The sequence below is a fragment of the Patagioenas fasciata genome, chromosome 2, assembly GCF_037038585.1.
Source record: "Patagioenas fasciata isolate bPatFas1 chromosome 2, bPatFas1.hap1, whole genome shotgun sequence".
NCBI classification, from domain to species: domain Eukaryota; kingdom Metazoa; phylum Chordata; class Aves; order Columbiformes; family Columbidae; genus Patagioenas; species Patagioenas fasciata.
In genome coordinates this window covers 99493701-99520680 of record NC_092521.1, presented here as the reverse complement: position 1 = coordinate 99520680, position 26980 = coordinate 99493701, and the positions used below count along the sequence as shown (strand labels likewise).

At 38.8% G+C, this 26980-nt stretch overlaps 1 long non-coding RNA gene across 14 annotated transcripts in view; it reads right to left on the bottom strand.

Moving 5' to 3' along the window:
* The window catches only part of LOC136098868 (uncharacterized), a 301064-nt gene that overhangs the window by 244190 nt on the left and 29894 nt on the right, over positions 1 to 26980 (bottom strand). Inside the window, exon 3 of one of the 14 annotated variants that reach the window (XR_011737614.1) lies at positions 7895 to 7944. The exons of the other annotated variants lie outside the window; for them this stretch is intronic. This is a non-coding gene — a long non-coding RNA (uncharacterized lncRNA). The remainder of the gene's footprint in view (positions 1 to 7894; positions 7945 to 26980) is intronic. 14 annotated transcript variants of the gene reach the window in all.

Here is a 26980-nt window from a genome sequence, read left to right as displayed (position 1 = left end):
GGAAGAGGTTTATAGCAATAAACGAAGACTATGACAAGGAAGTGGCAGCAGTTTTCTGCCAGGGGGTAGGACACGGTCCTCACCCATCCGATTCCTGCCCAAGGACGGCCATCTGTGTATCTGAGCTGGCAGAAGAGAACTCATGCACCCTTGCCACACTTCACCTTCAGCATATTCATGTAAACCATCAAAGAGGGTGTCATGATGATAAGTCCTAGGATGGATAATAATTGCCTGGATTTTATATTGATTCACCTTACAGAAAATACTATCAATGGCATTTTTAATGTAACAGCACATAAAACCAACTTTTTTTTTAGTACCTCACTTTAAAAGCTGGTTATCTACAGTTTTTGCCTTGCCAGTCTACACTACCAAATGATCACACGCCAGTAGGTATGCTACTGAAAAACAACCTTTCTTCTGCAGGTACCATCCAAAGTGGGAGGTGAAAAGCGGTCAAAAATTTTTCTTCAACACCAGGGCTTTGCAATATTGGTATCTCTACCATCATACATCCAAGCCAGGAGATGCACAGAATGAGAGGGAGTCAACATCTTATAGGGAAGCATTGGATGGGTCTTGGTCCAGTGAGTTCTGGGAGCCAGCATGCACCTCCTCCTCTTCCTCAGCTGCTAGTAGAGTTGAGGAACAAAGATTAAACAAGAATTCACAACCTGACTCCAGCATCCTACCCAAAGGCTTCAAACTCAAGCTTTTCACAGAGGAAATAGTTTTGCTGCCTCAGTGACAGCAATCTCCACAGGCACTGAGCAATGAGGGAAAAAAAAAAAACACGTGATAAATGGCTACAAGATCTTCAGCTACCACACAAATTATTTAGGACTTCAAATCAATATTTGAGATATACATCCTGGAGTTCTGAATAAAAAAAAAAAAAAAAAAAAATAAGAATTCAAGAGTATCTATCTTCTTGCATCAGGCTCTGCAGCTGTTTCTTTCATTCCTGTGACTCTAGAAGCGACTAATACCCTAAGTGTGTGAATGTCACGCTACAGCACCACCAGTGCTGACACCTTGGAACCTGAAAGACTTTGGCATGGATCAAAAAATGAGGTGGTAAGAATTGCATTTGCATGTTGGTGGCTGCTATTCACACACTTTTCCAAAGCCCTCTAAGGATATTAGGAACTTACTGATCGCTACTCCTTCAAACCATGGAAATCTGGCACTCGCTGGAGAGGGTGACAGCTGCCCTGCAGAGACTGCGAGCCCAAGAGGATAGATACTGCCCAGGCACTGTAGAAAGCAAGGTCTTATTTTTCACAGCCCCTGCTATTCCAGCAGCAGCCAACCTGGCACCAGCTGGCCACACACTCACAAGAAACACAGCACAAATATAATTCAACTGAGTTGCCTGGTGCCTCCAATCCCATGCCTGACATCCAGGTCCTTGTTGCACAGGTACAGTGACATTCATGTGATTCCTGAAGGCTTCCTATTACCACAGGAGCTTTGGTCAAGGTCAGACAGCCATAACACATGAGACTACTGGAGAGGAGAGAGAAAGGATGGGGGGGAAAAAAAAAAAAAAAAAAACAAACAAAACAAACAAAAAAAAAAAAAAAAAAAAAAAAAAACAATGTGTGAGGAGACGGGGGAGGGGAACCCAGAAAACCCTGGAGAGGATCCTGTGAAACAAATGAAATCTGAGAGAACAGAACATATCATTATGAGTTTTATTTCCTCATACTTACACTAGAGAACTCTAGTGGACTACATAAAATTAATGAGGACCTGTATTAAATATGTAGCTACTCCCCCCATATAATGAATACAAAGGCATTAAAAACCCCTGCTGCTCTACTCAAAGCAGATGGGGTAATGCTCAGCAGCCCTGGTTTTCAATGCATCTGGTAGTCAAATGTCATCTTTCACAAAGCAACTTCTGAGCCTCTAGATCGAGGCTGCTGGTGTGGTTTCTCAAGCTACAACTGACACAACGGGAACATCCACATAACCATCACAGAAATGAGTTCTAATACACTGAAAAACTTAACAACAGTTAAAACATGCTTTCTCATACTACCTTCCAATAAGAAAACAAAATACCTTGGGCTGGATTTGTAAAATTGCTCAACAAGCTTACTCAAAGAAATTATGTGATGTAAGACGTGTCCCTGCAAATACACCAGAGATCAGCAAAACAAATAGGACTTATGACCAGAAAAGTCTGACTTTAATTGAAACACTTGCTTCACGACCAATGGAAAAAATAACCACCGCAACATCACCAGTTTTAAGTATGCATAACTTCACCATGAATATTTTGCACGATTCTGTGTACTCTGATTTAAGGTTTTTCTGTGTGTTAACTGTTTGGTAATATATATACATATAATTCTCTGTATATCGTTTATTCCATGGAAATAGCAGCAGCTAAGAATTCTGCACAAGAAATGAAACAATGTGCATTAACGAATACCTAGAGACTCTTCATTACATGAATCAGTGACAAGAGAGTAACGGTCAGCGCAAATGCATCTTGAAAGGCCCTTTCATATGCATATGGCCGCCCTGACAAAGGGTCTGCAGTGGCCGTCCCCCCCTCCAGGCCCTCGGTGAGAAAACGCAGCAAGATGGCTCCTTCAGAGATGTGATCAGATAACGGCGCAGCTATAGGGTTTGGGGCAGGCATCTGTACAAGACCGAGAGATGCTGTCTGTGTGTGTGAGAGTAAGAGGCATCTCGTAAAACAGGGATCAGGCTCGGCAGCTGCGTAAGGAGAGGAGCAAGGGATCTTCACGTCAGCTGAAGTGTATTTGTACATGCATGTGCCATGACACAGGGACAGGGAAAGGTGGCCACTGTGAGTTGAGAAACACATTTCAAAATGGCAGTCTCATCCCCCTGTACGGTTTGACCTGGAAAGCAGCCATAAAGCAAGCTTGTACTTGAAGTCAAAACCAGTATTTTATTCCTCCTCTTGTTTTAGGATAACAGCTACACTGCAAGTGAGAGGAGGTTAAAATGTTTTGTTATGTAAATAGAGGAAAAAAAATCTAATTTTAACTTGATTCCGTTGCTTTAAAACGCAGATTTCAGCACACCGTTCTGTAACAAACTTGTTCAGGTTATGATCTAAATCCACCCCATCCTTCCCCATGCCTCTCATGATCAAAACAGTGTTAATCAAACATGCACAGACCTTTAAAAAAAACAGTAATGGTTTTAAGGGATAAATGCAACTAACAACCCCCAAATTTTTTACAAACGTGTTGTCCTCAATTCGCATTTGCATAACATTGCTGACTGCAAAATCTTCAAAATACACAGTACAATCAATTAACCACCTACCCCTGATCAACCCCCAGCACGAAATATGTGCTTTGTTTCATGACACCTTGTGTTAGCCAAAATAAAATACTTTTGATTGTTTGAAATATTAAATAGTTAAAATAGAAGACGCACCACTGAGGTACAAAGATATTTATATCAAATTCTGCAAGTTTATTGCTTTATCAGCTGGTTACAAACAGGGAAAAAGCTTTCAAAAAGGTTCTTTAAAAGGTTGTATTATTCAGCAGTTTTCTGAAACTATTAAGTCACACTCACATTTAACCTCCCTCACAAATTGTAGGTCTTTGTTAAACATTCTTTCAGCTTTTTAACATGGCAAAGAAAAAAAGCAAGGAATTGTGGGATGCCTCTTACTCTAGGGGAGAGGTTTTGAATAGAACAGCTGTCCAGAGGCCAGGCAAAAAAGCACTCCCCTCTGAGAATAAGGGGCTTTTTGTGGGGAAGGAATAGGAATTCAGGAGAAGAATTTATGGAATTAGGCAGATACAATGGGAAGTAAAAAAGAGAGGACTTCAATCAAGAGGAAGGGGTGGGAAAGAAAAAAAAAGGTATAGCAAAAAAGAAGGCAGACATCACCAGCCAGACCTTCAGAAAGCAAAAAGCTTAAACAGTTGTTGGATAAAAATATTTAAATAGTTGCTGGACTGAGAAGAGAAGGAATTCACAACAGCCTTGGCCCCATGAGCCACTCCAAGCACAGGCCTGTGCCATAGCAGGGGCACCCTTTTGCTCTCTCTTCTGCAGCCTGGCACCACTTCAGCAATACAACACCCCCCACAAAAGCAAACCGTGTCAGTGGGTGGGTGAGGAGCTCTCAGGGAAGGTGGAAAATGGGGGCTTAACTGTTTCTCTAGTGAAAGAGAGCAGTGAGACCCACACTCACTTCAAAGAGGCCTATTTTAGAGGAAAATGGAGGCCACAGCTCAGTTGGTGTGATCCAGTACTGCAGATCTGTGCTGGGCACACTCTGGAGCCTATCAATTGCAAAATGTTAAAGCTTCTATCAAAACATAACACGCCTTTCACATGCATCTTTCTTGCCTCAAAAAGGGGAGGGGGGGGGGAAAGACAGTGAATTTCTCAGACAGTGAATAACTGCACTTCTGAGCTATACAACAAACAAGTCTCACACTTGCAAAAGGTGTTATTAGCAACACCAAAAATATTCTCTGTTGCAATGTTCCGGAGTAGGTATCCTTGTTTAATAGTTATTTAATGCTTATTAACATAAGGTGCAGGACAGTGACCAGGTAGAAGATACTTGTTAACCTATTTCATTGCACAGGAACCCAGCAGCTGCTTATCCAACATGGAAGAAGCACAGCATCCCACACAGAAGTCTTGCATGCCCTTACAGCTACGTGGCAGATATCATAAAAACAACGATTTCCAGAAGTTTTCCTCAATGGGATGTACCCCATCACATACTTACACAAATACTTCATTCTATATGTTGTGATAGAAATTACAAAATATTAACACGGATGCAATAGTTATACAGGTGTAAGCCTGCACCTTTGCATAACTTTACGCTGTGATTAAAAACCTAGCTTTCAGTTAGACTTCTTCATATTTCTCAGTCAAAACAGAAATAAAAGGAAGTGACAGGCATTAGAGTTCATGAACTTCCTTAAATGTGAGCTAGGAGGTGTGTTAAACACACAGCACCTAAACATCCAAAACTGGATTTTTTTGTGGTGGTGCAGGGTTACCCAGTACTCACTGCTTCAGAGAGGGTTTTTTTTCCCCATGCTATGTTAACAGTGGGACTAAGAATGCAGCACCACAGACAGAAAGTGGATGCTACCCTACAAAAACAAACAAACCCCCCACACACCACAAACCTGGGGCCATGATTCATTGAAACATTTCCATGCCACTGAAGTGTGGTGTTATTCAAGCATGTATTTTCCATACTTGCTGGAATAAGGCCTGTATGCAATTCACCCAAAATGCTGGGCAGCAGAAATAAAGCCTGTTATGCCATGCGTAACTGGGACTCAAAGACTTGACCCAGCAAGAGTGCTGCATGATCAGCTCCCAGCTGCTCCTGCCAACCACCCCAGAGCCACTAGCAGCTGTAATGATGCTCCCCAACCTTCCAAAACAATCACTGGACTGTACGGCAGAGAATTGGTTTCACTGCACCTGGACTGCACAGACAGGGGATAATTTACAACAATTTGTCAGGATTAACCTTTTGATAAGGCATAATTTTTTCCAGATTTAAAGTACTTTATAAAGGTGCAAAGGTTCATTTATATTAAGCAAATGCTGCATCAGCAGTTTGACAGTAGCAAAAATTCTGATGCTGAGAATGACTACTACTCTGCTGGCCTTAATCTATTGCAATAAAATGAAGCTTGGCATTTCAGTATGCAAGATATGATTCATAACTAACCATTATTCTTATTTAGCTTTAGAAATGTCAAACAGCATAATTAACAGGACATATTCATGGGTTCACACATTCCAGATGTAGAGATTTATGTGGACTCTGCATCACCGAACACTGACAAGTTATTTGTAGCCACGTGTTTTAAAACTGTCTTTGTAGTTTCATCACATTCAGCACAGCCAAACAGAATGAGTCAGATCTGAACCATGCAGTTAGTGCTCCTGACCTTTTCCAAGATAACGAATACAACAGTGTTGCTTCGTTATCATTTTACATTCCAAATCCAACTGTTTGTATACATATCAATAAAAATTCAATTCTATGGCCTGTTGTTCACACACAACTTTTATTCTTTCTCAAAAAACAGTCCCTAGAAGCCTACAGCAAACACTACCCAGTTCTCAGCTATTCACACCACCTACATTTATATTTACAGCACTTGTCTTCACTCTACTGAAGTAGGCAGGTATTTTTAGCCAAGCCATGATGCATGTTTAAAAATTGATTAAAATAAATACTCCTACAGTATTTCCATTTGAAGACTACAAATCCCACATGCTCTTCCGCTGGACCAAACCACACATAATATGGTGCCAAAATATTTTCTTGTGAAACAGACACATTGAAACATCACCCGAGCAGAAGCTATCCGGATATCTTGCCAAGAGCCCAAAGCAACAACCAGTAACTATGAAATACAGCCATCTTCCTTGCTAACAGAGAGGGGAAACCCTTCCATGCAGAAAGCACAGGCCCAGGGTATGACAATGCACCGCGTTTTGAAACCATATTAATCACAGGCCATACTCGCATAACAGAGATGCAAGAACCAGGAGTGCTTGATAGATAATTGCGTGCTTCATTAAACCTACTCTGGTTTTCACTTTTTCTTTGTGATATAGAAAAAAATAAACTGAGGAGCAATTTGACACCTGAAAAGCAACTTGACGTTTTCAGTTTAACTTGCCAGCAACAACTATTTTTAATCATTTCAACTGCATTGAAACATTTTAACATATCCAGACTCGCATAAGAATATGCCTAAACACCAATACCATCAGGTTTACTAGCGTTCTGACTTACTGTTGTCTCTGGTTCAAAAGAAAAGTATTTTTTGTCCTTTTTCTTTTGAATGACTACCTTCCTCCCTTCTTTGAGCTGTGCAGAATACCTAAATATATAGCAAACTATTGGAATCACATTTGCAATCAGCAGAGTATCAGAAATACAATCTCTGGACAGAGTGCACATCCATCTACTGGCTATGACTAATGCCAGATACTTTGCATCCCACACTCCAATTCAGGAAAGTGCATTTTATTCAGAACAAAATCTAGACTTCAGTGTTGGCCTTAGTGGGAATGAATGTAACCACACATTTAAATACTTCACTAGAATTATGGTCTTGATACTTCTCCTCACTGCACAGACAGATCTACCAGCATGCAGCAAGGCAAAGGATTCAGAAATAAAGGTATATAGGTTTTCTCTTCTCAGTTAAGATTGGGGGGAGGGTTTGCTTTTGTTTGACCTTTTAGGTTGCGAAGGAAAGGGAAAAAGAGGAAAGTAGAAGACAGAAAAAGAAACCATCTGGGGGTTTTGTTGGGATAAATCAGTTTTTAATCCTCTGTTTCTAAAGAAAAGTTTTCTTATACACTCTCACTTTCTATTTACTGTTACTGGTCTTAAACTACAGAAAATTAAACAGCCATTCGAAAGAAAATACCCCACTAATGGAAAATCATAGATAAAACACAGTTCTTTATTGACAAAGTGGAAGCAAAGGAAAACCCCTCACACACAGAAAGTGTTTATTCTTCAGATGAAAACTTGGACACCAGATTCATCGCTGTGTTGTCCAATGGAAAAAATTCTAAGCAAAGAGAAATAAATTATGTTCATATCTTTCAAATATTTGGATGGATCCTTAACTCCTACTCTGTTATTAATGCCACTAAGTTCACAAGTTTCCACAGAAATTGCAAAATACAGACGTTAAGGTACACATATTGTTCATATCTAGACACACTGAAATGGATCTCTAACTTCAAAGAGGAGAGGATAAAATGCAGCTAAAGAGAATTAAAGAAACAGTGCTTATCTATAGCTTTATTTCATTTTTTTCTGATACTTTTAAAAATAAATAAAGAGGAAACACCCTTCATAGACTCCTACCTTGATCAAGGGTCTTAAAAACAAGAGTTTTAATCACCATTTACACCAATCTAGAAAAAAAAAAAACACACGAAAAAGCTTGTTTTGTATTTATACTACTATATTTTCTGTAAGAAGAAAAGTAACTCTTATATTAGTGACCTTCAAGATATTTTCATTTGAAATTATGTTCGCAATAACCCAGTACTTTGCCAGAAATTCTATTTATATGTAGCAGATATGATTGACTCTGTTGGTGACCATGCCCTACAATGTTTAAAATTAGTAGATCTTCACCTACTACACCTGCTGCTGTCTTAGTCCAGAAGATGAAAAACAAGCTCTCCTGTCTTCTCTTCCAATTTGGTCTTAATTTGGAATGGAATAGGTACTATACTGAAGTAAATTAATAGAAAAATATTTCTCCTGTATGAGCAGACTACCTTTATCAAATGCATAAATTCAGCAGCCTCCCACCACTCAGTGAGTTGATTTTACCTCCTAAGTTCAACAGTAAATTTACTACTACTCTTTTTTTTCCTGACTGTAATTTCCTCAGACCTATATAAGCTCATGCCTTACTCTCCAGTCAGCTTTTAATCAATGTTATTTCAATAAAATATTGAACTATTACATATTTTTTCAAAACAAAAATATTTCATCACCTTGGTCTTTCAGAAAGGGGTCTTCACAAATAGTAGATTTCGTTTGTTTCTATAAATAGAAGTGTAAGTACATGTTTTACAGTTTTGTTCTCCCTATTCGTACAATCAACTGTTGTGATTTTATTAGTGCATTCAGATATCGAAAATAAACAGGAAGGAGTGAAGCCTACCCAACCAAATAACACCCAAACCTTGGAACTGAATTACCGACAGTTCCTCATCCTGTTTCTTTCCTTAAGATTTCTTCCTACTCCTATGCCAATTTAGCTTTTTTTTTTAATGCACAAATATTTTCCTAAAGTGACAGTAATTGAAACAAAACTGCTATTTTATTGATTTTAAGCTGGCAAACAAAAAACAAGTGAACACAAAACTAGTGGAAGTAACACAAACACAGAGTATCTCCATTCACAAACTAGAGAAGGTGAACCCAGGGTAGCTAATGCCATCCCACCCATATCTCCATAACAGCGCAAACACAATATCTCGACTTCACTCCTAACACTGAAATACTATGTTGAGACCATTTCCACTACAGACAATGTATATTGTGTATATAACCTATTTGTTTGTAGATGTAGTAAAACCAGGCTTGCAGCTAATCCACCACAAAAAAAAAAAAAAAATTCACCAGATCGAAAGAATGAGAAGCACATTTGTTTTCTAGGTCATACAGCTCATGTTTCAGCAAGGAAACAGATGTGGAGCAGGGATCTGCTCTTCTTCAGCCAGTGCCCACACAGGTACTTGTCCATCTTTAACCTCCCCCAGATCAGGCTTTCACTATGCTTGTGCCGCGCCCTGCAGTGGGGCACAGCGCAGCAATGGGACTCAAAAGGCGAGCAGAGCAGCCCTAAAGCCTTGTGGGACAGATCAGATAGTACACGAAATGCTGACAAACTCATCCTGGCCCCACTCCCACCATGGAGCGGAGGCGTAGGGCCTGGCACAGGCCAACCTTAGGGGTGGCAGCAGCTCCAAAAGCTCCCCAGGACAGCACCCATTTGCACTGCACAGCTTGGCACCTCCACTCCTCCACCAGCCCAGCCACCCCCAGCTCTTTCAGCTAAAAAAGAGTCTCCTCCTTTTGTGGCACAGTAGTAGGTGCCAGCAGGATTTCTGCGGCAAAAGGAAAGCACATGAAAGGACAGCTATTTTTAATAAAAGAACTGACGACTCCTTCGAACTCTGAGCTAAAACATTTCTTCACCTTCTACCAAGGAATTCTTCCCATCACATAAGAAGAACGAAGAACACACAATAAGCACTGCAAAATTTAGAACAAGTTTCTCAGTTTGACCTAGGTAACTTTGTTAGACAACACTTGGAACCAGAAGACTGACTCATCTTCTAAATAGCTTAAATAACCCCACTTACAATTACACTACTTTTACTTCAAGTAAATTAATACGTTTTTAAATAATCCAGAAATACATTTTTTTTTTTGCTCAAGAGTTATTATATACCAGAAGATGTTTTATTCTTCAGGCATAGCAAAGAAGAAAGATCTCTGCTTAAGTGCCAAATCTAGCTGTAGACATATAAACTTAATAACATCATGTCATAATTTCTGATCTCAGACACATGTCAATATGTAAAGGCTCTGCCTAGATATGGACTAATGCTGGAAACAGAGGATAGACTTCATTTCAATATAAATGGGCTTGCTTGCAAAGTATATTATTCTTCTCAGACAAGGGAAAGGAATGACAAGTAGAAATACCCTACTAGATTATTTAAGCATTAACTACAAAGTTGAGAAATAAAGCATAGTATGAATACAAAAACAGAGTTAATAATGAAAGTACGGTCACTTATTGAGATAGCACAGTGATGTAAGTGTTAAAGCATTGGACCAGAACACATCAGTCAGTCAGTATGTCACGATTATCAAAAATAAGCTTCTGATTTGGACTCCTTTAAAAGTACTTTTTTATTTTTTCAGACCTACATAAATGTCCACTAGGTACTTTTAACTGGATAGAGAAATGAACTATGACTCTGTCAAGAAATACCTTTTTTTAAAAAATGCTCAACTAATATCTCTGCATTTCTTCACTGAAGAGAAATCAGAAAAAAGATTATTCTATCAACTGATCTGTTTCTTGGGAAACACTACCATTCAAAATGCAGTCCTGATGTCTTTGGATTCAAAAAGACTGTTATCAACAGATTATCCTTTATTCAGCACAAGAGGAATCAGTCTTCAATATTCACTGAACAAGAAAAGAGTTTTTAATAAATCTGATATTTATGCAATATTTAACTCCCATCTGATACCACGGACAAGACACGATTCATCAGACATGTTTGGTATTACCTGCGTTTCAGCAAGTTTAACAGGTACCATTTGAACAGGCAGGGCTCTAGATTATTCTCATTTTCTTCTTTCAGTTTTGCTCTAGTGATCCGGCACACAGAGGTTTCTGTTCAGCTATCAAGTGCTGACAGCTTCCCAGAAGCCCTCTCCTTCCCAGGCTCTCTCCAAAGGGGAAAGGGCAGCTTGCAGCAGAGCCATCCATCACTTTCCCTTACGAGAATTTTGTATGCAGCCACTTCTCTCAGGCAGACCCCTAGCACAGATACAGCCGTTTACACCCAGAGCCAAGTGCTATGGCAAAAGGCCCATGTGCTTGTGACTTACTCTTCCATTTTGACATCAGGGGGGTGGGGAAGGAAAAAAAATAGGACAACAAGCACAGATAAGCTGTTCTTCCAAAATCCATCAACTTAAAACAGAAGCAATTTTCTAGCAACCCAAACCACAGTGTAACATGAGCCAGACAGATTTTGCTCCCCTTGCCAAGTTCTGCCCCTTTTTATTAGAGGCTGCTGAACAGTGAATAGAAAACATAGAAACTAAATACCTGTGTGAATGATTACTGATACTCAACAAATTTCTTTACAAATAAGCCCAGTTTTGCAGTTCATGCCAAATAAACTAGACACATGGGATTTGCAAAGCAGATGCCAGAGGATGACACCTGTGGGGGTATTGCAACCTCACTCTACCTAAACTAAGGGGTGTTCTGCAGAGGACTGAGGGCTTGCATTCAAGAACCTGCTTGATAGAAAAGAAATGCCAGATGCCCTGCTCTATTAGCACGACAAAACATCGCTAATTCTGAAAAGTTTGTGCCAAAGTCCATATAGTTCCCCTTGTCAGTCTTCTCAAGTCAAACACAAATACTCAACCATCATCACTGACAGACAGCTTCCAGTACTTCTAAGCAGATAATCAGTGTTTAGCTTTGAGATGCCCTGTGCAATAAACAGACACCTGCATCTCCTATAGGAGGATCAGCATCACTGGTACTACACAACAGAAGTCCACTTGTTCCCTCTTTTTCCTTTCTCAATTTGTTAGTGTTATACCTCAAGGCCTTCTTTGGCAAAACAGCTGAATCGAGTAACTGCTCTTTCCCTCCTGCTGTTTTAGGATTTGAAGAGGTGATGCCTGTTTTCCTGAACTAATACACAGGCCCAACAAAATAGTCCTAAAAGACCCTCATGTTGGATCTTGGAAACGGAACTTTCCATTTATAGCCAGGCAAAGCTTCATTTTCATCATGCAGTGGAAACACCCAAGAACTGGATTTTTGTTTTGCCTTACTTTCTCCTTCCATATCTACAAGCACCTGGTGACTGATAACAGTTTCTAACAGTGCAGACAGACCTTCTTCTGCCATTTCTTCTTGAAAAGAATGCCAGTCGGTGACGACCAGGTACTGTTGATGCTGTTCAATAATTTAACATAGCTAATACAGATCAATCTGATTCCACATCCTTTTTAATAGGTACTTTCTATTATAATTCTGACATAGATGCACCAATCCATTAGATGTGGCTATTGGAGGCTAGTCATTACATATTTAAATCCATAGTGCCTAAAACTCAAGGTGACTGAACTTAAAAGACCATTTGTACACATTATCATCAGCTATACCATCTCTACGGGCAAAAAGCATTATTAGTAACACCGATTTAACTAAATCATGCCTACTTTGCTTAAAGGGCTCGATTTTTCCCTGTACAATCAAGATGGGCTCTGTGGCATGATTTGTGTTTTACTTCTGGGATATGCAAGAAGAATTAATAGCTTATTCAGCCAGCCCATTCCTCTGGGACCTGTTTGGAAGAGCTCTGATCTTCCTCTTGCCCTTTTGATCCTAATTGACTGTCATAACCCTTCTTCAAAAAGTTTAACATCTTAAGAATCACAATTCAAATGCCTTTAATCAAAATCCTGCCTAGAACAAATAGTTAAAATGGTAACACTGGATAGGAATATACTTATCTAGGCTGTGCTCTGTATAACTCTCTGAAGTAGCTCAATCATTGAAGCCCACATTTAACCAAACCAGAGGTGCAGTTCTTTAGTTTCTCTCTTAAACAGAATAGAACATATAATTCGATGGATTTTTTTTTTTTAATTTGGTCACAATTCATAGAAAACACATCTGCAACTACCAGAAATCACATTGGTCCATATGCAATTTGCAAATCATACACTGAAGTCTGACAATAAAATACTTCCAATATCTGTAATACACAAGGAGATGCTCCTTGTTCAAAATGCCTCTCTCCTCTCAGCCAATACATCACAACTCCTGTTAATCCCTGAAGCCTTCCTTGTCTGTCACATCTGTATCCAGGCATGGTGACAGCAGCCTCCATCTTATTGTGCTGTGCCTGTATATCTTGCTTAACTAACAGAGAAGAAACAAGATATTTTCTTTGATTTTGGTACAGTTTTAGGACAGCACTACTAGCTCTTTCCAAATGCACCTGAAGCATCTAGTTGTTTTCTTTTTTTCTCACCCTCAAGATATATAATCTTAATCTATATGAAAGATTTAGGCTGACTTTATCACTGGAGTTATTTTACTTTTTTTTTTTCTGTGAAACTACCTGGATCAAAAAATAAATCTATGTCCGTCAGAGAAATAACATTTTAAAAAAATTAAAATGTGGTAGCAAACATGCAAAAGGCACTCACTAAGTTTCTTCTACAAATACTTTTCAAAATACTAATGATGCAATAATCAGAAGAATGGCTTGAAATCATCTGTTCCACCAATACTACTTAGTAAGTAGTAAACAATATTCCTTTTTATTTAGTTACACTATATACAGAAAAAAAACCCCTGCTTCTGTATTTTTAGCTTATGAGGACAGACCATCCCTACCCTACTGATTCTTGTACTTGCTATCTGACCCCCAGAGGGATGACCACTTCCAGCTCTTCTTTGGCCTGCAGTCATCTGACACAGCTCTAGAATGGCTACAGCTTTTCAGATTTATTCTGATAAGTGTTTCTTTAACCTCTGAAAAAAGTTTTCAGCGTCTTCAGTGACTACAGCATTCAAGTTACAGGTGAAATTGAATACAAAACAATAAAGCACATACATGCAGAGCGGGAGGATGATAAGAAACACCTCTCATTCCCTTTACATAGGCAACTGTGAGTCCTATCAGTAAGGAACAAGGTTTTGAGGCAACAGAAACAATTTTAATAAATGGTTTAATTCTCTGTAACAGTCTAAAAGGAAAATTAAAAGGAAACAGGATGCTATCAATTATTATTATTATAAAATGCACACAGAAGAAAACAAAAATAGCTGTATCACTATATAAACCTGGTTTCTTCTCTCAGCAGAATACAATAGAGCTAGGAAACACAAAACAAAGGGTGAAATAATCAAAGGTAAGGGACAGCTCCTCTAGTCTCATAACCTCTTCAAACAGGCCACTGAGGGGAGACTGCAGTGCTCTGCAAGGCCCAAGTTGCCAGGAGAAGGCAAGCAGGAAACAATTACATTGCCTGTTACAACAGCAGAGGGGCTTTGGAGAAACCCAGTTCATAGCAGGTTCAAACCAAACACGAGCAGATTTCTTCAGACTAAGTCCATCATGGAATTCAGCACCACTGGGTGTGGTAAACATTACCAACCCCCATTGGTTCAAAAAGCTACGGGAATAAAAATCCTCAGATGATTATTAACTACAAAGACGCTTTCACACAGACAAGTCCAAGGCTCACAAGCCATAAATCACTGGAAACTGTCAAAGTATAAATAGAAACGTGCCCTGTTCCCATGTCCTTCCTAAAGCACCCACAACAGCTCAGTGAGGGTCCTTAAGCATATCAGACTTTAATCAAACCACTTTTACCCCTTAAAATAAAGCTCCTGATCTACCAATTACATTGTCATCATGCATACTGTTGGACTCAGATGTGCCATTTAAAAAAAAAAAATAAAATTTAAAAAAAAAGTTTTAATGTATTTCTTATTCCTTCTCCCCCTACAAAAGACAAAACTTTGCTTGCCCGAATCCATGAGCTCTTTCTCCTCCTTACCAATACTGTAAATCCTTCCTTTTATAGGTAGGCAAAATATCATGTTCATATTCACACCATCAGGGCAGCTGTAGATACAAATAACCATGTAAAGATTATCGTGGAGTAGGTAATACTAACCTCAGCCAATGCAGATGTTCACTGAAACTTCCCCTCCCAAAGGACAGGGAAACATAGGGACAATTGATCCCTTGCTCCTCCCCGGCACTGACTTTGTGGATTTCACTCATAGCAAGCAAGCCAGAGACCTTCAAGGATTACAAAGCCCACAAGTTGAGATCTAGACCCTGTCAAAATACCCAACCCAAAACTAACAATCCTGCTATAATGATTAAACTGCTCCCAGGTAGAAATGATACACAAAGAAGGACTATTACCTCTTAGAACCAAAGTATTAGAACCAAAGGAAGAAATCAAATTCCTACCACACTGGCAGGAAAGGAAAACACTCTCTGGTCCAGATATTCTATAGCGACAGACCCCCAAATGACATTCCCATTCTAATTTACACAGCTAGGGTGGAAGGAGGGTCAGTCTTGGGATTTCATTGCCTTGCATTTCAGAAGCATCTCTTAGTACAGAGTGAAAAGAACCCAGCTACAGAAGCAACACAGGAAAGCCTAGGCAGTGCTAAAAGCAAAGCAAATGTTCTTACCCACCCCACAATGCACTGAGGGAAAGGATGCTGATTTCCTACAGCCATGCAAAAAACAGCTGTGTTCACTACAACCTAGCCATGGCTAGGTATATAGGTGCATCAGTTGAGCATGTTCCAAATAAACTACAACTTTAGTTATCCCAAGGATCACAGTCCCAGGGAGTGGTCCATCCCATTTAACTATTTCCTAACTGGGTCTTCCTCTACTGTATTGACGGTTCACTCCTCCAGTGTGCAGCCAAAGTCCTACTACAGAGAGATTCCATGACATAGTTTCCCCCACTACCACCCCTTTTTGACGATGAATAAGTTTGCTCTCAAAATGATTGAAATATATCAGGTTAGATTTATTGCACCCAGGCCTGGAACAGGCAACCTAGAGCAACTAATCAAGTCACCTGCAGTATCACAGCACTCATCAGTGGTATTGCCAGATGCTGAAAAGAGCTTACGATGGGGTTACCTGGGATTATCCCATCAGAGTCTTTAGGAAAATGAGATACACTGACTATCTCTCAATTGGATTAAACTGCTGTGGAGGGGTTTGTTTTTCAAACCGCATTCAAAAAAATTCACAATATTTCTTGCAACCAAGAACAGAGCATGAGTGTCTGCTCACCCTGCCCTTTAGCATAACCAGAACCATGGTCTGAGACATGCTAACAAATATTAAAATAGGTCTTACAAAACTATGTTTTATGTGGATGATACCCTAGTGATGATTCTAGTCTCCAGCCCTCAAAGTTCAATACCCAAATTATAAGAACTCATTGAAAACCTTGGGCACTCACCTAGATGTGTGACTTTACTGGAACAAGTCCCAAGTATTAGGACTAATTAAATGCATGTAAATCAGGACTTGCTTATTCACTCAAGTTTCCAACAGCAATCCCTGGTATTAAAATACATAGGAATTCTAATCCCCAGCAATTGCAGGGAAATACTTAAACATGGACCAAATCATCCACAAATCACTAATGACTTGGGAAGTAGAAACTGCATAGATACTCCTTAAGTCTTTGAACAAAAACAAATCTGAGAAAAAGTGCATATATCACATACTCAGGGGACTCCCAGACCTAATATTCCAATATTTTTTTCAGAATGTCAGATATGGGGTATTTTTTGTTTATTTTTACATGAGAAACAGGCACACAATTACTTTGCCAAGATCAAGATTACAAATGGGGAGAGAGAAAGGCATCAACGCACTGCTTTTGTATTAAATTAAGCCACATAGCGTAAGTTAATTGTGGACAAGATCCAATAAGCAAGAGAGATATTTTCCCATATTCTACATACAGCTCTCTGTACGGGAGTTTTACTACCAAAAGAAACCGAATCCTACCTCATACACACAGTTAGATAAATGCCTAACTTCATGTACTGAAACAATTCCCTATCTCACCTCAGAGGCCTCAGTATAGTAAAATCCAGTTGTAAATGAACAGAAACAGAACCAGAGATAATATGATAACACAGAAAATCAGATGGAGGACAACACACCTAAAACATCCAGTTAAGAAACCAAAAGCACAGAACCACGTTTACTCCACATAGACAAAAACAACTTACCTAATCTAACTAAAATACTCAGTTCTGCAATACATACACTAAAGATAAACCAAAACAAACCCACTTTTCTCCTAAGCATCAAAACATCTAAAAAATCTTGAGAATACTACAGTTCCCTGAGCTAAGCAGCTACTTCATAATGCAAACTTCTCATGACCCTTCAGAGATGTAGTACAAGTCTAATGAAGCAAGAATGGAACAGAGGACTGACAAAATACCCAACAGCTAAAGCAAAAGAGCAGTAATGGAAATGAAGAGAACATGTTCCAGTTGCATTTCTACCAGCAAAACTATCTTTAAGATGCTCAGAGGTCCCAAAGTCTATTTTAGAACATGTAAGTACTCCCTGAAGATCAATGTCAGATGTAAGGACAAAAAAAAAAAAACACCAAAAAAAACCAAACCACACAAACCAAGAGCACACATGTTGTTACAGGCTTTCAAGATTATATGAAAATTAACAAAATCCTTGTAGCTTCACTTGTTCTTTAAGCAAATAACCTACACTCACTCTTGGATTTGTATTTAGTAAACAGCCACTCATTACATTAAAATAATGACTATCAGAAGAAGCCATGAAGTCCTGCTACACTGGAAATCAAATTCTCATTCTTTTTCCATCTACATCATGCTCTCCTATCTTCACCCCAATCAAACAAGGCTAAGAAAATAAAATAAAAAAGGCAAATGTTTCTGTAGTACACTAGAAAACTGCAAATGGAATAAACCCAGACAACTGACAAAAAAACCCAGAAAGGTTAAGTACCACTGAAACAATTTCCCAAAGCTCATCAACTAAGAATGCCTGCAGGAAATGTGAATAAAATGTCAAAGATGAATACACCAACTGCCTCCAAGGTCATCGCTGTTCTCTCTCTCCCCTCCCCCGACCTTCTCCTCACCTGAAATGTTTTGATAAATGCTGTAAAATCCATACGTTAAAATAGTGTTTAATGTAATCTAAGCTTTGTCAAAAAAAAAAATCCTCTTAATTCTAATGTATATAATTTTGTATATATATCCTATGTATTAGCATTTAGAATTTGAGGTTTGAAGCATGTAATAAATATAAAACAAACAAACAAAATCAAAAAAAAAAAACACCACACACAAACCTCCAAAACTGCTTTGGCGTATGACATTCAACCAAACCAAACCACATACTCTCAAACTTCACCAGGCAGACAAACAAAAAGAAGTCAAATGAAAGGCACTGAAAAAGAAAAAAAAAAAAAACACACACCACAACACATCACAAAACAACATGGGCATTTCTCTCTCTCTCCCTTTTTTTCTTTTAAACACACTTTTATTTAATCACATCACATGCTGGTTGGTGTAGTCTGTAATATACTACATAGCATAAGAACTTCAGAAAACAAGAATTAGAAGTGTTTCCTTTTATTTTAGGGGAACATCACTGCTCCTCCCACTTCCAGGAAGATTCAAGTGTGACATTGAACTAGCCAATACAAGTTGCACTGAATTTGTTTAGAAACATAGCAGAGACTCCTTTCAGTCTGTTACATTTTGCTGGTACAGACATGACAAACAGCAGTAGTTTAAAGATGAGCAACTCTTGCAGCTATTCTGTAGGTCTCAAAATATCTGATGCTTCACATTACACCACAGAGATACAACTGTGACAACAGGCTGATGAATCTGATAAACAGCATTACTCAAATTGATAGTAAAATTGCACCTAGCTTCATTTTTCCTACGCCAGTTGTAAACTAGAGACACACAGGATTGCAGTGTTCCACACAGGAACACTCAAGCCATCTCCTGAGTCCACAGAAGTCGGCCAAACAAATAAAGGGAACCATTAATCTTCCCCAGACTTCTTCCTCTAATTGATACATTAAAACAAGAATTAAAATAAGATACCAAGGTTACTTTATTCCTGCCCCAGTTCTAATGTACTTCCGAGTATTTCAGGAGATGCACACAACTAAAAAGAAATTTAAAATAAAACTAAAAAAAAAAGAAAATCACACATTAAATACAACCCATATTCACAAGAATTTGCATATGGATTTCTAGTTAAAAATATTAATAATAAGCACAGCAAGATTACCAGCAAGTAGATTACTACTCTGCATGCATCCAAGATGTATCTTTGTCTGCCTTTTTCTTCTTCTTATCTACCCTGTTTGGAATGTTAAACTTCTGTCCTATGTAAATGAAAATATTTAATTATGCAAAGCAAAGAGGAAAGGTTTACGTTATTATAATCAAGTTAAATTCTTTCTGCTTTAAGCTCAAATACTGAGAACATAACTGAGCATCTGTTAAGAATTTCAAAGTCTTAAATTGCTACTTTATACATTTTAAGAGCTACACATGAACAATTTGAAGCTTTTTGATGTTAATAAAATTAATGCAATATATTCTGTTTTCATGGTTAAAATTAAAGGAAGTCTGAAATCTTAATGCAGATCCAAGGTGAGAAGCAAATTCAGAAAGAAATCGCTCATTTGGTACGATTTTTCAATTCTTGTGTTAACTAGAAGAGTCTCACTAGCAATTTATAATTGCAGATGAATGAATGAGCAAAGTGCTAAGGGAAATAAAAGTAAAGCCATCTCAGGAAAACAGCACTTTAAATTGACCTGTTCGTAGGAAGATGTCTCCTTTAGTTGAACAAAACCCTAATGTTCATAGTTACATACACAGCAGTGAGTATCTTATTAAAAGGTCAGTGTGGCACATTGAAGACTGCAGACATCTCAAAGGGATAGTTTTCTTATGTATTCACCTAACTATGCTGAGACACTCAACAAATACACCAGTGCTATGAGCAGTAAAGTAGGATGTCAAAGAATGGTACATTATTTTGAACAAAACTTCATTGAATCGTCACACTAAAGCAAATAATCACCAGCCCCACTTTCTAGCGGGTACAGAAGTGAAAAACAGTCCAAAGGAGCTGAAATGCTCACACAGTTTGAAAGGAGCCAGAAAAATGCTCCTGTTCTTCCACCAACTTCACCTGCTGCAAAGCTGCCATTTCTCAGACCTGAAACACTGAATTTAGCAGGATACTTGGAAAAATGAAAGAGGTAATCTAGTTTCTTCTGATGTTCAGACTGTGAGATGGCAGAACATGTTGCTATTTACTTGTGTTTTATGAAAATGCAGTAACCCTTCTTTTCTCAGATCAACCTCCTCCTGTTCACCTGGCCACAAAGCTGCAGTAACCTACTTCACAAGGAAACACACACACAACTTGCAAGCAAATGCATCTATTTGGTTAGTTTGTGATTTCTGAGATGCACTGGTAGGTGCCCTCTGAAGTTTCAGACCTTCTCTGCCACATACTGGAGGGACTGCCTCGGTCCTGTGCTCTGTTGGTGCTCCTGGCCTTTAGCGACAGATGAGGTTTAAATATTTTCATGTTAACATTTCTGACGTGAAGCCATTATCTCTTGACCATGCCTGCCCATGCTGTTCCCGTGAAACTTCACTGACCCTCCAGACCTGAGATCTTCCAACTCCCCAGGCTTCCTCATGCAGGGAAAGCAACAGCACTCTCAGACGTTTTTTCAATTGTTCATTCCCATTCAGATGCTGATGGTACACCATAAATAAAGGGTCAAATCTTTTGGTTAGAGGTCTGATCAGACTGACTTGCCTTACCCTGTATCCTGAAATACCTGCAGCAGCCAAGCAGTATGCCAGGGCTTGGTGCAGGCTCACAACTGTGTTGGTGGCACCACACTATAACCTCCTCTGAGAGGCCTGGGGATTATTGTTTTGAAAAAGGATTATGGACTCACACTAACCACTCCACAATTACAACTGAAATGTGTCTTCCACTATGGGCCCGGTTCTAATGCTTCTCTCAGGGCAGAGTCGGATGAATTACTTAGGTAATTACAAGCATGCATACTTGCAAATGTTTAGCTGTTATTAATATCAAATTACTTGGGTTCTGCATATAAGCAGATTTGAGCTTTTTTACCACTGCTTATGTATGCTTTCTTTGAGCAAGCCAACACAGGACAGACTTTTTTTAAGGTTAAATCCAGCCCTAACACCAATCTGAGCCAGCATTTCCACAGTGTTTCTCCCTTGGCATAGGCTGCACTGTGCGGCATAATTTGAAAGCTCTGCCTCACTTGCTTATCCCCCACACACCCCTCAAGAAAATGCCTCACACCACTGAAGGCATTAAAATGCATTAAGCTGGATGACTGCAAAATGTCATGAGTCCTTGCTGACTCCACGGTTCAAGCGTGGGTTTTAATAGAGGTAATATTTCTTCATTGCTAGTCAGTGCAAGACTTGTTACCTACACAATGACTCAACTATGACATCTTTTATGAGTGATATGTTGAACTAATTAACATTAACTTAGCAGAAGAGTCAAGCATAAATTAGAGACCATTTCAGTTAAAGATAGAGAGAGCTTCCATACTGATAATTTTCCACAAACAAAAGACTTCGACCCTTCAAGTATGAGATTTCATTTTAAAATTAATGTTAACTGATGCAGAAATCTTATATGGACTTTTTTCAAATACAATTTCCACTTATTTCAATTTCAACATAAAATAATAAGGCATGTGCAGCTAGTGTAGCAACTCTAAATCCAAGAATTGGAGAACCAAGACAGGACAAGAACCATACAAAAATTATAAGATAAATTAAATGTACTATTATGCTTAATGAATTGTTTGTTCCCCTTCATACTTGAGAAGACAAAAATAAGAAAGCCTGTAATGGCCTCAGAATTTGCCAACTCTGCTATACAGTAAGTATGGTCCTATACCAAAACAGAGGCATCAACTGTTCATGGCAATATTCCTCAGAATCTGTACTTCTCATCTTCAAACATCAAGACAAGAAGAGGATTAAGTCAAAATTCACCTAAAAGACACATGACAACATTTGTTGTCCAACAGCCAAGCCAATATAAGTGCACCCTGGTTCTCTTTATAGAGACACACTAAGGGACTGCGTCTCCCTCAAAAGCTGAATATTATGAAGTATTTTTCTGGCAAGTTGTCGTCCTACTACATTCAACCCATGCCTCTTGACAGAGCTTCTCTTCTTGTATTTTCACAGAAGAAATTGATCTTACCTAAGCAGAACTAGAGATAGTCTATTTCACTTACTGTTACATTGATAGCGGTATATGATCCATAACAAGTTTTTGCCGAGAAGTTAATCCAGGCACTGACCTGAAGCAAAAAGGTCTACTTCATAGCCCTCTTCAGCCTGGAAACATTCAGAATAAAAAATAAGAATAAAGACACTCTACTCTTCTTACACAAATCATGGCCCAGGGTAGAAAACAAGAAGGGAAGATGCTATATGCAAAAATGGCTCTGGGCAGTTCCTGGGCTGTTTGCACAGCACCATTCACACCAAGCAACCAAAAGCCTAGAATATACACTGCTTTAATTCAGCAACCATCACTCAGATACACCATTTCTGACATAGTAGGGCAACAAACCAGAGAGCGCTCCTTCCCTTTATCTCCAGAAACTCTCTACCAGATTACAGCATGTCTGCAAATCCTAGTTTTCAATAATGTTGTAGACATTTTTCAATGCCTAGAATATGCTCTCCTACACAGCTATCAAACAACCCAACTGTGCTTCACAGGAATGTACCAACACTTCAAGAAAAGGCTCAAGATGCATGATCGTGAACAACTATCTCAAACACATCAGTCTAGAAAATAATTCTTATTCTGCCTCTTTTCAGTCCTACTCTCACTCTGATCCATCATATCTTAACTTACTGTCTTTCGCAACTGTGTTCAGGGCAAAAACCTATTCCAACTGCAACATGCAATACAAGGTCAAAGCAGTAGATTGATTTCTTTGCATTTGCAAATGCAAAGAAATCAATCTGGGAACGTTTCTGGTCTTCCTTTGCAAACACCCTTTCACTTGCCTCAAATAAAGAGCCACTAATATACCTACCCTGCGTGAAGTCCACAACAAACAACATTCCACACCTAACTTTGGTGGCACTCACAATAATTCTTACTGCATATGTTAAAACAAGATATTAAAAAAAACCAAATCTCCTCTAGCCACTTCAATTATTACACCGTACCTAATTTAAAGCAATAAATTCCAGCAAACCAGCTTATACAGGTGTATATATACATTATGCATATACACATTATGCATATACATATTAAAAGTTAAGCCAGATTGATTACCAGTTGAAAAAACTTAATATTTTAATGTTTGTCATAGGTCCACTTCAGATATGTCCAGCTGCTTTTCAGTAGTGCCTTTCGGGGGGTATGGGCGGGGTGGGCACGGGGCAGAGCAGAGGAGGAGCGAGCAGTATGCTTGAGGTAGTGTTTTACAACTGATTACAGTGAATTCTTTCAGTATATGAATTAACACTACTAATTCAATATACACTTTCCAGTTTTCTTAGGGACATGATTTAGTGCCAGAGTTAGGTTATGGTTGATTCAATGATCCTGAGGGTCTCTTCTAACCAAAACAATTCTATGATTCTATGATAATATTACTTTAGACTGATCAGAATTTGCACATGGGATGTATTTTAAAAAATAAACTGGTAAATTGGAACAGGGCACATTTTTCATTTTGAGCGGCTAAAAAATGAAGCAAAAAGTGAACCATAGAAGACCACTGACATAAGATGACAGAAGCAAGATCTGGGGATGCACTAGACACTGCTTCAAACAGAGGAGAAAAACCACCTGTCTCCTTCACTAAGCTGCCTCAGGCACCACACTGTTGGTTTTGGACTGTATGGTGTGTGCATGTATACATGCCTGTATATATAAATTTATATCTAAAATATTAGCAGGTAATGTATGTGCATACACACACACAGATGTTCTGTTGTCTGACTTGCTTTTCCAAAAACCCCAGTGGCCCACGTTGCCACTGAAGTAAAATGGCTCTGCTGAAAATCGACCTAGATGACCGGATTTAGACACAGCAGCTCAAATGTTCAGGGCTAAACAAGAAAAAAGTGCACTGGGTAGCTCAAACTGGCTGATAAAAATATTTCGGGTGTTAGTTTGAAGCTACTATACTCCAAAATGCATACAAGAAAGGTGTTAAGTATGACATGACATCAGACATTTAAAATAAACTAGATGCATTGTGTCATCCAAAACCAATCTCAGTAGATATTAAGCAAGTTGTCCATTTGTTTCTTCGGGGAGAGGGAGCAAATTTCTCTTATTGTTGCCTTTTAAGTTTCCCTTTCAGTCCTATTACTAGGTGAACTGCTGTCATGAATATATACGTGCTTGCAACCCACCTTCTCCACTGCCCAAGTGCTGGAAATCCTACAGGAGATTTACATCAAACTCTTTCTAGCTAACTCTGATAGCTGATGAGAGAGAGTAACTGAGTTGATAATATAGATTTTTACAGGGGCAACTAATTTGGTTTTGCAAGCTCTGCTCCCATTTATGCTTTAAAAGCAATAATCACTTAACTTCTCTCTCAATTTAAACCAAGTTTTTCACAGCGCATTCAAATCATCAACTAAATCAGGCTAGAAATGCCCATGCATCAAAGTCTTCTGAAGATGGATGATAATATTCAAATATCAGGTGTTGACACCAGGGAAAATAAGCTATTTGGGGAAAAAAAAAAAAAAAAGGCGTTTAATCCAAATCTGATAAACCAGGACATGATCTAGGACACACATTCTAACCATATGCAAAAACAAGGCTTTAAACTGAAAAAGTCACATAATGCATAGATTCAAGACTATAAAAATAATGTATACAAATCCTGAAGTTGAAAGGTATCTAACATGGCGAAGAACAAGTTTTTATGTTTAGAATTACATTTCTTTCATTCCTTCTTTTGCAAGTGTAATGCATTTTAATTCAAGATGAAAAAAAAATAAAATAAAAAGAGCAAGGCACAGAAACTGTGAAGTTGTGAACCAGAATCACCTTCCAATGTCAGGTTTTCAATAAGGGCCCACACCTAGACATGTTCCATAAGTCCAGTCCAAGAGCTCAAATGAATAAAAGCTACTGACTATCCTGCATCATAGAACTTTAAATATAGCAAGCTTAAGCACCAGAGGTAGTACACCTTTTATCATCTGTCTTATCTCCTGGTTTTTACCAAGGAGGCATCTTCTGTAAGGGGAAGAGTGTCTCTTCCAACACCTTTGGAGTTTCAAACACTTGAAGCTGAAAGTCTTTAAACAACAGCCTCTCTACAAAGCACCACCAAGTCCACATTCCTACCCTTCAAGGAAGCCCAGGAAAGAGCCCCCTGAGCTACCACCAGCTCAGGTCAGCTCCAGCACCAGCAAAGCTGAAGCCATACCAAATGCAAGCTCAGCTGAGAAGCAACATTTAACAGATCAAGTCCAGTAGCATTATTGTACAGTTAAAGTAGCTTATATGCCAAAATTAATGCAATGCGTGGCTCTACACCAGCTTGCACAAAGTAACAGGTTGCTTAGATACACCTCGGAGTTTGCTGCATAATCCAGGGTACCTTCTTAAGTATTCTGGAACCATCACAACTTTTGTTATTTTCAGAGCATATGCACAGAGCAACACTGATACCAAACAAAAGTCCATTTGCAAATTTGGAAAGATAACTAAATGAGCAGTCACACAAAGTCTCACCTCTGAGAAAATCTCAAAACAACATATGCAACTCCTGAACTACTTACCTAAACAAATTGGCTCTGCAACACTGTGCAGTGCAAAAAACAGAAGCAGCTAATTTGCATCCTCAGCTGAAGACTGTAGATATTTTGGGAGCAAATTCGACTCAAAACATGCAAAGCTAAAGTTAACTTTGTTTTCCTGTGTAGCATTAAGCAGAAACAATTATATCATTCGCCAAAAAAACAAACAAACAAAAAGACAATATTACTGATCCCTGAAATATTTATAACCTATGCTACAGCCATTTAAAGATTTCACTACATTTTTCCATTCGAAATGCTCTGATGGCACAGGCCTCCAGACATAAATTATGACACAGCTTCTCATCCATTCCTGCAAAGGTCACCTCTCCTTCCCCTATCGCATCAATCACTAGCCACTAGCCCTCATTTTCCAGATGCCTCACCATTCCTCACTGATCATCACTGCCTCACAACCAAGTCAGACACCATCCTTATCAGCCCAGAATACACACTCCCATTGCTCACTTATTAAGTTTTATGACAACCACATGGCCTCCCCTACTTGGCCAACCATGCCTGGGAAGGATCCCATGCAAACATCCATGGTTGTACTTCACTGCTCTCCCATACCTCTGAAGGAGAAGAAATACCAACACCAAGGGCAATACCATACTCATCTTTCCATACAGGACTTGACACCACATTTTTCATGTCCAAAACACTTTAGTAACACAGTTGTTTGTGGTTTGTTGTTGTTGTTTTGTTTTGGGGTTTTTTTCTGTTCTTGGTTTTGTTTGGTTTTTGGTTTTTGGTTTTTTTTTAAAGTATCAAAATGCAGTACATTTCATAAGGTGGCAACATTGTTCTTAAATAGAAATGTAGCGTCTTTTTAGTTTTTAAGTACATAAAGTGTGATCATTTTTTAGCAGAACCATGCACATTTAAATTAGGTATGAGCATTTTCCTCTTCTTTCTAAAGAATTAAACATACCATGTTCTCACTAATCTACAATATTCGTAGATAGGAATAGAGAATCCATCAGAATCCATGCTCACGGTATTCTTATAACCTTTCAGGGAAAGTACTGCCCCCATCCTCAGCACAAAGGCCACATTTAATTTTGTGTTAAAATATTCTTAACCTTCCTAGATTATCTACTTGCCCCTACTGAACTCAAACACATCTATGCATTTTAATCAAGGAAAGGTCAAGGTATCAAGCACAA